We start from the raw sequence: 12,477 nt of genomic DNA, 5'->3' as shown, positions 1-12,477 counted from the left end.
TACCTGGGGATAAGAAGATGGTGCCAAAAGCCTATCTGCCTGCCAATACTTCTACATACAGGCAGTGAGTCGGGGTGGCTCAATGGGCAATGTGTGGAGGCTCTGAGGGATGCAAGAGCCAGCATGATTCATGTATGTAAGGTGTGAGCTGGTGTTCTCAGAGCAGGTCCTCCATTACACATTCCACCAAGTCATAGTTGCCGACAATAATGAGAGCCGTATACCGGTGGCTCTGGTTCCCTTTGAGTGGGGGAGGGGCTCAGGTTCCCTAAAATGGCTATGAGCCTTGACATGCCTGTAGACTCTCAAGTTTGGCAACAGCCTGGAGCTCACTATCTAAATGGAGGTAGAGCTCCGGTCGCACAGGAGAAGTTAGGATTGTCTGAAGTGGTCTGTATGACCACAAGGTCCATGGCTGCCTGGGAAGGGAATCATGGTTTTCTGGAGCCTTGAACAGCTGCTGAGAAGGAGAGAGGCAAGGGGTGTTGGAAACCAGCCCCTTAAGTTCCCATGGATGAGGTTGATGGGAGAATTCCCCTGAGGCAGCCGGGGAGGACATTGCCACTCTGGGTGACCTGCCTGACCTTGCTGGTTGGGAAGTTGAGGGCAGGACCACCTGGGAAAAATTCTTCAAAGCGCTGAAAAAGTGCCCCACTATAGAGGGCTTGAGGGAGCAAGCGGAGACCCAGGCAGCAGGTGACACTTCTGGAGATCACCTGATCGATTGGGAGAATAACCTACTAAAAGGCGGGCCTATGGTTCCTGGATCTGGGACATCCCGTGTGCTGGTGGTTTCCCAGTGTTACAGGACCTTCCTACTTGGTTTGTTTCATGACATACCCCTGGCAGGACATCTGGGACGAGACAAGTCCTTTGCAAGGCATGTTGCTCATTTCTATAAGCCCCGGATGAAGAAGCCCTCATAAGCATTTTGTAGAACCTGTCATACTTGGCAGGCCAGTGAAAAATCAGGAAAAAAGCTCATGTTTCCCCTGACCCCCATTACCTGTTGTTGGAACTCCCTCTGAGAGGGTAGGCATTGACATTGTTGGACCCTTAGACTCCAAGACAACTTTAGGCAACAGATTCATCCTGGACTTGGTGGACCATGCCACTCACTACAGAGGCTATTCTGCCAAGGTTAGGGACTTCACCTGTGGAGGCCAGGGCCTGGATGAAGATTTTTAACCATGTAGCTTTCCCCAAAGCGCATTGTCTGGCAGAGACACTAACTTCATGTCTGAGTATGTAAAGACCATGTAGAATGAGTGTGGGGTAACTTAAAAGCTCTCCACACCCAATCACCCCCAAACCAACAGTCCTGTGGAGAGATTGAACAAGAACTTGAAGGGAGTGATAATGGGCCTTCCTGAGCTCATAAGACATAAGTGGGATGTCCTCCTTAGTTGCCTTCACTTTGCTTACAGGGAAGTGCCGCAGAAGGGAGGAACCTCTTAGCCTTCTGGGCAAGGGGTAGGAACAAGCTCCAAAGAAACCTCCTCAGTATGTGGTCAGCTACATGCTGGCCCTCCTCAACCAGATGCATTGTTGCTGGAAAAAGTAAAAAGTAATCTTGAGGCCAATTAGGAGATTATGAAGCTCTGATATGACCAGAAGGCCACTCTAGTAGAGTTTCAACCTGGCCGGAAGCTGTGAGTTATGGAGCCGAGAGCTCTCCGGGATCCCTGGACAGGCCTATTAAGTGAAGGAGTGGAAGGGGCAATATACCTCCATGGCTGGATCTCAAGACCCCTCCGATCCCCTTAAGAGTGCTCCATGTGAACAGCCTCAAACCACACTTTGAGAGGTTCGAAAATAGCATGCTCCTGGTGACGAATGAGGGAGTGGAAGAGGGTATCAACCTCTCGCCTACTATGACCCCAGAACATCAGAGTGACTGGCACCATCTACTGTAGCAGTTCGCTTACCCGTTCTCTTTCACCTCTGGACTCACACACATGTGCATCCAGGACATAGAGAGACAGGTCACCTCCTAAAAACAAGATTTACAGGCTATCAGACAAAGTGAGGGCCAGTATGAAGGAGGAAGTCTTTACAATGCTGGTGTCAGGGGTGACTGAGCCCTCCAAAAGTCTTTGGTCCAGCTCTGTGGTGCTGGTTCCTAAGGTGTCCCACTGGGTACCACTCCAGAACTTAGGTTCGTTATGGACTACCGGGCTCCCAGTTCCATCATGAAGACTGATGCACACCACATCCCCTGAGCTGATGAGCTCATAGACCGGCTGGGCGCTGCAAAATTTCTCTATACTTTTGACTTGACATCAGGTTACTAACAGATCGCTCTCACTAAGGGGGCCAAAGAGAGATTTGAATTCTCAACCCCAAAGGGCCACTTCCAGTTTTGGATGATGCCCTTTGGATTGAAGAATACCCCTGCCACCTTTCAGAGGTTAGTCAACAGGGTCCTGGCTGGGAAGGAGGCATTCTGTGCCACTTACCTGGATGGCATAGCTGTTTATAGCTCCAGCTGAGAGAAACACATGCACCACCACCATGAGGTGCTTTAGGCCCTGCAGAAGGCCAGTAAGTGCCAGTTAGGGCAGGGTTCCATGGTGTGTCTGGGGCAAAAGGTGGGCGTGGCAAGGTGCACCTCTTCAGGCCTTGCCTGGCAACCTCCTAAAAGATAGAGAGGGGTGAGGGTCAACCTGGGCCTCACAGGATACCATAGAAGGTTTGTTAAGGAATACGGCTCCATTGTGGACCCTTAACAGCCCAGACAGGTGATCTGTACAGAGGCCTGCCAGAAAGCCTTTGATAGCCTCAAGGAAGCCATGTGCACAGCATCTGTACGCACGTTTCCTACCTTCTCCAAGGAGTTTATAGTGCAGACAGATGCTTCAGAGCATGACATAGAGGAAGTCTTAGCACAGTTAAATGAGGAGGGCCTAGACCAACCTATAGCCTTTATTAGCAGGAGGATACTTCCACAGGATTAGAGGTGGAGTGTGATTGAGAGGGAAGCCATTGCTGTGGTCTAGGCACTGAAGAAGCTGAGACCGTACCTGTTTGGGACTCACTTCCAGGTTCAGACAGACAACAGGCCCATCAGGTGGCACATGCAAATGAAGGGTGAAAATCCCAAACTGTTGAGGTGGTTCATCTCCCTACAGGGAATAGATTTTGCTGTGTGGTCAGACCACGCCACTGCTGATGGTCTTTCCAGGTTAGTGATGAGAACTCCCAAGGGGTTGGGAACTTCTCCCCACTTTCAACAGGGAGAGGCACATATGAGACCTGTCAGCCTTAGGGTGGACATCACCCATCTTTTTGCCTTCCTCCTCCATTTTCTTACCTTGCTTTTGCTGGCCTTAGGACTTTGAGCACTTTACCACGACTAGCCAGTGCTAAAGTCCATGTGCGCTCTCCCCTCTAAACATGGTAATATTGGCTTATACCCAATTGGTAATATATACCCAGGGCCCGTAAATTAAATGCTACTTGTGGGCCTGCAGCACTGATTCTGCCACCCACTTAAGTAGCTCTTGAAACATGTCTCAGGCCTGTCATTGCAAAACCTGTGTGTGTAGTTTAAAATGCCATTTCATCCTGGCAAAATAAACGTTTTGCCAGGCCTAGAGCTTCCTTTTTAATACATGTAAGTCCCACCTAGGGTAGGCCCTGGACAGCAGAGAGGGGAGGATGCAATGTATTTAAAAAATAGGACATGTACCTTTAAGTTTTACATGTCCTGGTAGTGAAATACTCTCAAATTTGTTTTTCACTATTGCACGGCCTGTCTCTCCCATAGGATAACATTGAAGTTGCCTAAATACAATAATAAGTGTAATTTCCAAATGGGAACAGGTATCCATGCAATGTCTGGTGTCTTTGGAATTGAAATGACATATCAATTTGTGGGAAAGTAGGATTTTAAATTATAATTTTGAAAATCCCACATTTAGAAAGTCTGTATACCAAGTCACCCTAGCTGAAACGTTTGAATCAACAACACTTTAGGTTATGGGTCAAAAAAATGAATTGTCTTGGCCTGTGTATTTATTCACACTTATTTCACAATCGTTAAAGCACTTATGATATACACTTATAAATGTTCTGAGGACCACCTTCAGACCATTATCAAACATTAATATATTATGCATTAGATTAAAAAATGCCAAATATGACAACACTGTACTGCAGTTTCACATAACATAAATACCTCAAACGTGCTCTGGTGACTAGTCTATTATTAAACACAATGCAGAGGTCAGCAATCACTATTAGTCAAAACATCTGTTAACCTCTTGCTTAAAAGTCTTTTTGGGGTTCAAAGCTGTTATATTGAAGTAGGCTTTACAGTTCTTCATATTGCCTCCTAGTTGACGATGCTGAATCGGGTAAGGGTGGGGTGTGGGTGAATGCATATATTTACAGACAGATTATTCACATTTTATACCCATTGTCCATGTTTATGGTGGAATAGTTTTCCACAACATGCTTGATATCTGTATTGTACTTACCAAACATCTTTATTTTTGTTTTCTTTGCTCATAGGTTAATAATTGTGCATTGGCTGTGGTCTGGAAGGCGGAAACATGCAGGCAGAGGGTGGTGTCAGATCTTTGGCGAATGTGTGACAATAGGACGACACAATGCTCCAGACACGCATGACCCTTAAAAGACTCAAAATAAGGTTATTCACCAAGACAGAAGAACAAGACAGGTAAGAGCATTAGGCCTCACGAATGTGCATGGTATGCATGCATAGCAAGGCAGGGATACCTTAAATAGCCCTGACAAAGGCCCCAGACCCAGACAGGGTTCTAGTGTGGGTCAAAACATGTTGGTGGTTATGTAGTAGGGCTGATTGAACAACTGGATTCAATGAAAACCCCCAAACACTTTATATCCATACCCCAGGTACCCTACAAATAAAGGAACACTTTGGGTATACCTGTAGGTATTTTTAAATTTCCACTTATCTTCTGGATCCCTGTTATCCAGCCAGATTTTGTCTAGGAACTCCCATTCTTTTAGTTAACTCCACCCTGGGGATACCACCCTATCAGGGTGTGGATAGGTGCAGATGATGAAGCATGTCACGATAAAGTGAGTGAGGCGTCTACTCCAATATCTTTGGATACCCAAGATGTATTAGGAAGAAACTTCTTCCTAGAACAGGATCTGCACCTTTCTTTCTTCAATTAGTCTGATTGCTCTTGTGTGTGAATGGCAATGTTGCATCTCTTTATATTGTCATACAGCGGCACATGTATGTTTATAAAAATGCAATAAAGTTTGTGTTAAAATAAAATAGGCTTTCTGCCTGCCAGCTTTGCACAAGAGCACAAAGTGCCACAGGTTGTGATACAGCCAAAAGTCACTGATAATAATTTGCTGAAAAGGGCTGGAGAGGATGGGAGAAAATAAACACCTAACCAAACGGGGGCATTGATAGAAAGCACCTAATTGCTACCATAAACAGGAAGATTAAAATGATTTGCATTGTGTCATTGCAAGAGCCCTATATTTATTAGGATCAATATTTGCAGTTGTGTTATAGGACATGTATTCACTCCAAACCGTAAATAAAAAATAAGTGCTTTTGAGTTTTATTTAACTATTATACTGTGCTTTCCCACTGGATAGAAAGCAAATTAAGAAGAAAGATGTAAAACAATATAAAAAGAGAGGTGTGGCAGTTTGTCTCTCTGGATTTGTATGTATAATATATTTTAAACCCCCCTTAGTCCCCACCCTTTATGCAATTTCACATTCAACCGTCCTTTCTAGACTGCTCTCCAAACACAGGCTTTGTATAAGGATGTCCCTCACAGTAGAGTAGTCTCCGAACTGGAACATCCACAACAGAGGCACAAAGAGGTGTAAAGGTTCTCCACTGAAAGCTTGATCAAGGAAAACCAAATCATGGGCCTCACCTAAAGGCCCCTGATAGGGCTTTTTATAAAAGTCAAACATTAATATAGTTAAATAGGTGTATGCAATCTTTCTGTGCAAAATATTTTGTACCGACAAAACAAAAAATGGTGCACATCTGTAATTCCTAGTTATATCTATTAGTGCAAGGCTTCAAAATGTTAAAGCAAGTTTCAGCAGCAAAACAGAATGTGCTGAGACGTCAAGGGAGTAGACAGAAAACTAAAACAGCCCCCACTTTGTTACCAAAAGCTCTTATGGCACCATCAATCAAAGCATCATGAAGGCCCTCTTAAAGAGCTCTCTTGTCTCTTAAATCCAAGCATCTATTCATTCATCCTTTTATTCTTCCATCCACCTGCTGATATCCATGATTTCACCTTTACATTCTGTCATCCACTCATTCTTTCATCTATCATTCAGTCTTTCACTATTTTGTCCATCCACCCACCCTTTCAGTCGCCTTTCTACTCTTCCACCCATCTACTCTTCATCCATTCATTTATCCTTCCACTCATCCATCCACCCATACTGTCACTCACCCGTCCATCCATTATCCCTCCCTTACTCATCCACCCATTCTTTTACTCATGTAGCCATCCACCCTTTCATCCATCTACCCTCCCTTGTGCACCTCCATTCTTTCACTCATCCATCCACCCACCCTTTCATCCGTTTATCCCTTGACCCTTCTTTCTACTCATCCATTAATCCTTTCACTCACTAATCCATCCTTAAGCTCATCCATCATTTCACTCTTTCACTCCACCCATCATCCATCTATCCATCCTTTTACTAATGCATCCGTCCATCCCCCTTTCACTCATCCCATCCACCCTCACTTTCACTCAGCCATCAATCATTTCACTCACTTATTTGTCCATCCACTTATCATCCATCATACACCCTTCCTTTCACTCAGCCTTCCATCCTTTCATTCACTCATATCCATTCATCCTCTCATAATGCATCTACCCTTTCTAATCATCCATCCATCCATCTACCCTCCCTTTCACTCATCCATCCTTTCACTCATCCATTTATCCAGCCTTTCATCCATCTTTCCAGCATCCCTTTCAACCATCCATCCAGTCTTTCGCTCATTCATCCATCCACCCTTTCACTCACACATCTATCGATATTTTCACTCATTCATTCACCTTTGTCTGCCAAGTTGCAGACAGAAGAGGCCCATCAAGAATCCCAACTCCCACTGTACCTGCTAAAGTTGGGGGTTCACGAAATTCCAGCTCCACCCTTTCATGCATGCATGCATTCTTTCACTCATCCATTTATCCATTCTTTCATCCATCCACCATCCCTTTCACTCATCTATTCATTCTTTCACTCACCCAGCCTCACATCTACCCTTTCACTCATTGATTCATCCATCCTTTTACTCATTCATCCATTCACCCTTTCATTCATCCATCCACCTTCCTTTTCATTCATCCATCCATTCTTTCACTTATCCATCCATCTACCCTTTCATCCGTCCATCCATTCTCCCTTTCAGTAATGCATCCATTCTTTTACTCACCTTTCCTTATACCCATCTTTTCACTCACTCAGCTCTTTTACTGTATTTACAAGCCTTTGTCTGCTGAGTTGCAGTCAGAAGAGGCCCATCAAGAACTCTGTCTCCAAAAGTGGTGTGTTGACGACACCTCTGTGAGACGTGCACAAAATGCTTAATAGTTGACCATACCCTGACTTTTTTTAATGCTTCACACTACACTGCATTAAAGAATTTACTTGAATAATAACATTTTAAAATGTTTTGCTAGATAGTTTACCCATTTCTTTTCCGAATTATAATGATTTATAATGAAGCAATGGGGTGCTGAATAATTTTCATTGTTGCAAATGTTTCGTTTCCAGATAAATCTATTGTTTAGCCTAACATACAATTTATTTCACTGAAGGTTAGAATGTGCTCGTGTTCATGGGAAAAGATGCCTGAGAAAGGAGAGCCTCCTAATTAGCTCTAGTTTTAAGATTTGTTTCACATTTTAAAGTAATTCTTTGTAAGCCTAGTGAGAAGGAAGGTGGGAAAGAACGGAACGAGACGTTTCTCAAGAAGACTCGAAAGTCTATTGGTTGGAAGGAAGGAGAAGATACGGAACGATTTGAAAGATTGCTTTCAGCTGTTTATAGTGATGTGTGTTCCTAGAGTAGGGTAACAACGACACGTGCTTTCCATGATTTTCTTCCAGACCTCACTACTGAGATGCTTTATGCTCTTGTTATTACCACTTGCCAACATTGAAGCTAAATGCTAACGGCTTCATTTTGATGGTTAAAAGCGGATTTGTAGCCCTACCTGACCTGTTTGCTGATTGCAGTCGCTACTGCTACTACATGATTATTTTGCTTTGTGGAAGTTCAGCTGATACTGATTGATTGATTTTGAGCCTCATGCTCACTTTCACTCTTGAACTTGAACTCTTAATGGGTTCCTGCTAACACCCATTTTCGCCTCTTTCTTTAAAATAGGGATTTATTTCCTTTATGGAATGTGCTCTATTGTATATTTGATGACTTGTTCTAACCAATATTTTTTCCTACCAATTCTGTAATTGCTGATGTTGTGGAATTGTAATTGTTTTGACTAATTGAATAAAAAGAAAAAGAAAATCTTACTAAAACCTCTCAATGAGACCCAAACCTGTAAAACTAATCAACAACTCTCTTTATTGCCTGAACTTAGAAGTGATATTGGGGCATATTAACAATCTAGGCGATAAATTATCGCCGTTTTAGCGGCAGAAAAACGCAGCTAAAACGGCGATAATGGGCTTGACAATATGCTCTATGGAATTCCAATTGAAGTCCAGGTTAGATGTCCTTCACATCTAACATGGGCTTCAATTGGAATTCCATAGAGCATATTATCAAGCCCATTATCGCCGTTTTAGCAGCAGTTTTCTGCTGCTAAAGCGGCGATAATTTTATCGCCTGGCTTGATAATATGCCCCATTGTGACTGTGGATTTTGTGATGTATAGCTCCTGATCTTCTCATAAACAACGGCAAAGATCTGTCACAGAGAAGTGAAAGGAAACTCACACGAGTAAGAGGAGTGGGGATCTACCCTGTATTGGTGTGAGATAGAGATGGTAAACCAATTTATTTAAATGATTCCCACTTCACCACCCCCTTCAACCTAAACAACAGAATCTGCTGTCTCACCCATTACTCTCTATCATCTATGTAAAGGCCAGGCGTCAGGACGTCTAATCAGCAGCCCTTTACTAACAAAGTGTCAACATCTCCACTCTTCAGCCACTGGAATGCGGGCACTACTCTTCCTCTGGCTGGAAAGCTGTCCACACCCTTTGTCTTGTGCTGATACAAACCAGACACATCATATGGATTCCACTCTGCTTTTTTAATTAATACTTTGAGCCAAACTTGAGTATGAACTTCAGAAAACATCCATTCCAGCATTTTGCAGCATCTCCTTTCAATGTGGATATTATTTGCCCATGTATTTCCCCACATTTGTATAATCTTGAGTTTACTGCTTCCTCTGATCACACACAGCAAATATTGTTGTTTGTTTTACAGTCTTGTATGTTCAAACTGCATGCTATCTAAAAAATAAAGCCTGAGTCCCCAAAATATGACATGAAAATCTATCCTTTGCTTAAAACTTCCGACTCTCACCACTCCGTTTTCTACTGAAATGGCCCGCTCCTTTCTTTCTGTCCTCTGCATAGCTTCTGTCTCTGAGCACAACCTACTTGGTGCCATGCATGTATGCCTTAATCTTTATTTTTGTATCCCCGCAATTTGCCCAAAAGGCATTTACAAGATCACAACCTCTCCTCCTTCCTCTGAAAGTCAGACACCTGCAATCTATCTAAACAATACCTAACCTCCTCAAGTACATCTCTTAATCCCACCAACCATGTGCATGTGTCCCATAACCCCAACTAATGATCACAAATAACTCCTATGATTTTAATACATCACAACGAAACTGGAGTGAATGCATGGAATGGTTTGCTTGGGCACACAAGACTAATCCTAATAAGCAATAACAATGGACTAACCACTAACCTTGGGTCCCGTAGCAGTGTGCTGCCTTGCGTAAAGCACTTCAGTGCCTCATCAGGGGTAGTCAGCACTATATAGATACAATTACAATTACAATGTAAACAGACACCTTCAAGACTGACCAATAGACACACACCACACCGTTTAAACTATTGGGGCTTCCAGAATATGGATACGAATGCTGTTTAGTCAATCCTGACTATGAACAAGCCCGTGCTGACGCAATGCTGCCCTGTCCTGTAGCTGCTGCTGATCTTGTCTATATGAAGTTGCAGAGATATTGACACAATGATTTAAAGCCATCCATGTTCTTTGCCAGAGACAAGAGGAGGACTTCTTGAAGCTATTGCTATAAGTATTGGGGATGAGTGCTTAATGGAGAGAACGCTCCACTCTTTCAGTAAGTTTTTTAAAGAATTCTGCATAGAGTGAGAACTGTGTGGGTTAAGGCATATCCTTTGTTTATGTGCCCTTACATTCTATGCCCATGCACCCTCCACCACTGAGTTTAGACTCCCTGATTGAGGCACCACTAGCCATCACCTCTAGGGTCCCACATAGCAAGATATTCTAATTTTAGATGACTAATAGCACTAACTGTCAACATAAAAGGCGAGCTTACTCCTCTCAACTCAGTTAACATATCATCTGTACTAAGACTCAGAGGACCCTGGTGTTTCATGCTACTCATAAAACTGTATTCTATGTTGTATTTGTTTCATTTCTGAACTTTTTCTGGTGGTGTTTACAAATGCTAGGATTGCAAACAGAAACAAAATACCAAATAGTAACAAAGTAACTCAATTTTTTTGTAGGAAGGCTCATGACCCTCCAATTTACAGTGGTTTGATCAAGAACAGTAAGAAATTGTTTGCACTTTGCCAAAAAGGGTCTCAAAGGGCAGATAGGATGGATTGGGTCCATGTGATTCCGTACCAGATGGTGGTTCTGTGGATTTGTTAAACCCAAAGAAATAACAAGTGAATCCACCAAGAAAATGTATGTTGGAAAATCTACCAAGGATAAGTAATGTTAATTATAAGAAACCTTTATGGCTTTGTTTATTCAAGAAGCAGTACATCTTACAGAAAGTAAAATCACATGGTTAGGTCAATCTATAATCATTAAATAATTCGTAAATGAAGAGATGAAATTTAAGGTGAAATACCTCCACTGTAATGCAATAGCGGGGACAAAGAAAATATTCTAAGTATAAAGTCAATAGAGGAGTGACATAGGGTCTGTTTCTCAAGTTTAGTAAAAAAATCACTGGCACACATCCCAGAAAGTACAGATTTTATAACAATTCAGTAGTGAAAGTCAAGCCCTCAGAAATGGTATGAGGTTTCACCATTGGTTAATGAGAAAAGGTTGCAGTACAGGATCAATGAACATTTCAGCATCATAATTATGCCTGCCTCAAGGATGCACAGTATTTTGATGCAAATTCTTGTCTACAGTTCTTTGTAGATAGGGATTTGTGTAAAAATCCATGGATGGTTACATAGGAACGTCCATCCATGTGTGGTTCAAAGTACGTGCCATTTTGGACCCTGTTTCTGAATTGTCTCTATTCATTCTGTATACTTTTGGGGAAGTAGAATTCAGACCTGGCCAGAACCCTCTAGATAAGTGTTAGACTTGTCATCCTTAGGGTGGTCCTCCCCTAACGTTTTGCCTTTTGCCTCCCACATTTTGCTGGATCTTTTTTTGGCCTTAGGACTCTGAGCCCTTTACCACTTCTAATCAATACTAAAGTGCATGTGCTTTTCCCCTAAACATGGTTACCTTGGTGTATACTTGATGGGCATATTTATTTACCTGTAAGTCCCCTGTAAAGTGGTACCCCATTTACCCAGAGCCTGTACACTAAATGCTACTACTGGGTGATGCAGCGGTAATTTCACGGTAATTTCTGAATGCAAAACCTCATTACCTCCAATTTACCGCTGTAAAGGTACTGGACCCTTCCCACTGTATATTACCTTCAGGAGACTTTCCATAAACATGAAAAATCAAAAATGCATTTAATATTTAAGCCAATAAAGAGAGTTGTGAGTATTTTTAAAGGGTTTTATTTTCTTAGTTAAAAGTGAAGTTTTTCTGACCCTTTATTCATTAGTCAAATATCAATCAGGTTACAGAATTTGGAAATTAGGATAAATAGCATTAATACAGAACATATTACAGTCTGCATAATAGCATCACATGTAGAAAAGAAAATGTGGCGCAAAATGTCAGTCAAAACTCTTAAAGAGTTTCTAAGGAAAGAGTGAGTCTTGTAAGGCTAATCAATAATTAATAAATGGCAAAAATCTCCCATAAAGAGAAATAAATGCATAAGAGAAATAAATCTTTCCAAAAACTAATTAAATAGTCAAAGCATGAACTTAAAAGTTTTAGCATCTAATATCTAAACCTGTTCTATCCAGCTCCACTCTCTGCCCTGGTCTGATCCTCTGTATCTCTGTGCTACACAAGGAGTAAGACAGCCCCTCCTTCACAGACCATCAGAGGA

This window comes from Triturus cristatus, chromosome 11, assembly GCF_964204655.1.
Source record: "Triturus cristatus chromosome 11, aTriCri1.1, whole genome shotgun sequence".
NCBI classification, from domain to species: domain Eukaryota; kingdom Metazoa; phylum Chordata; class Amphibia; order Caudata; family Salamandridae; genus Triturus; species Triturus cristatus.
Note: the sequence above shows the minus strand (reverse complement) of the source record.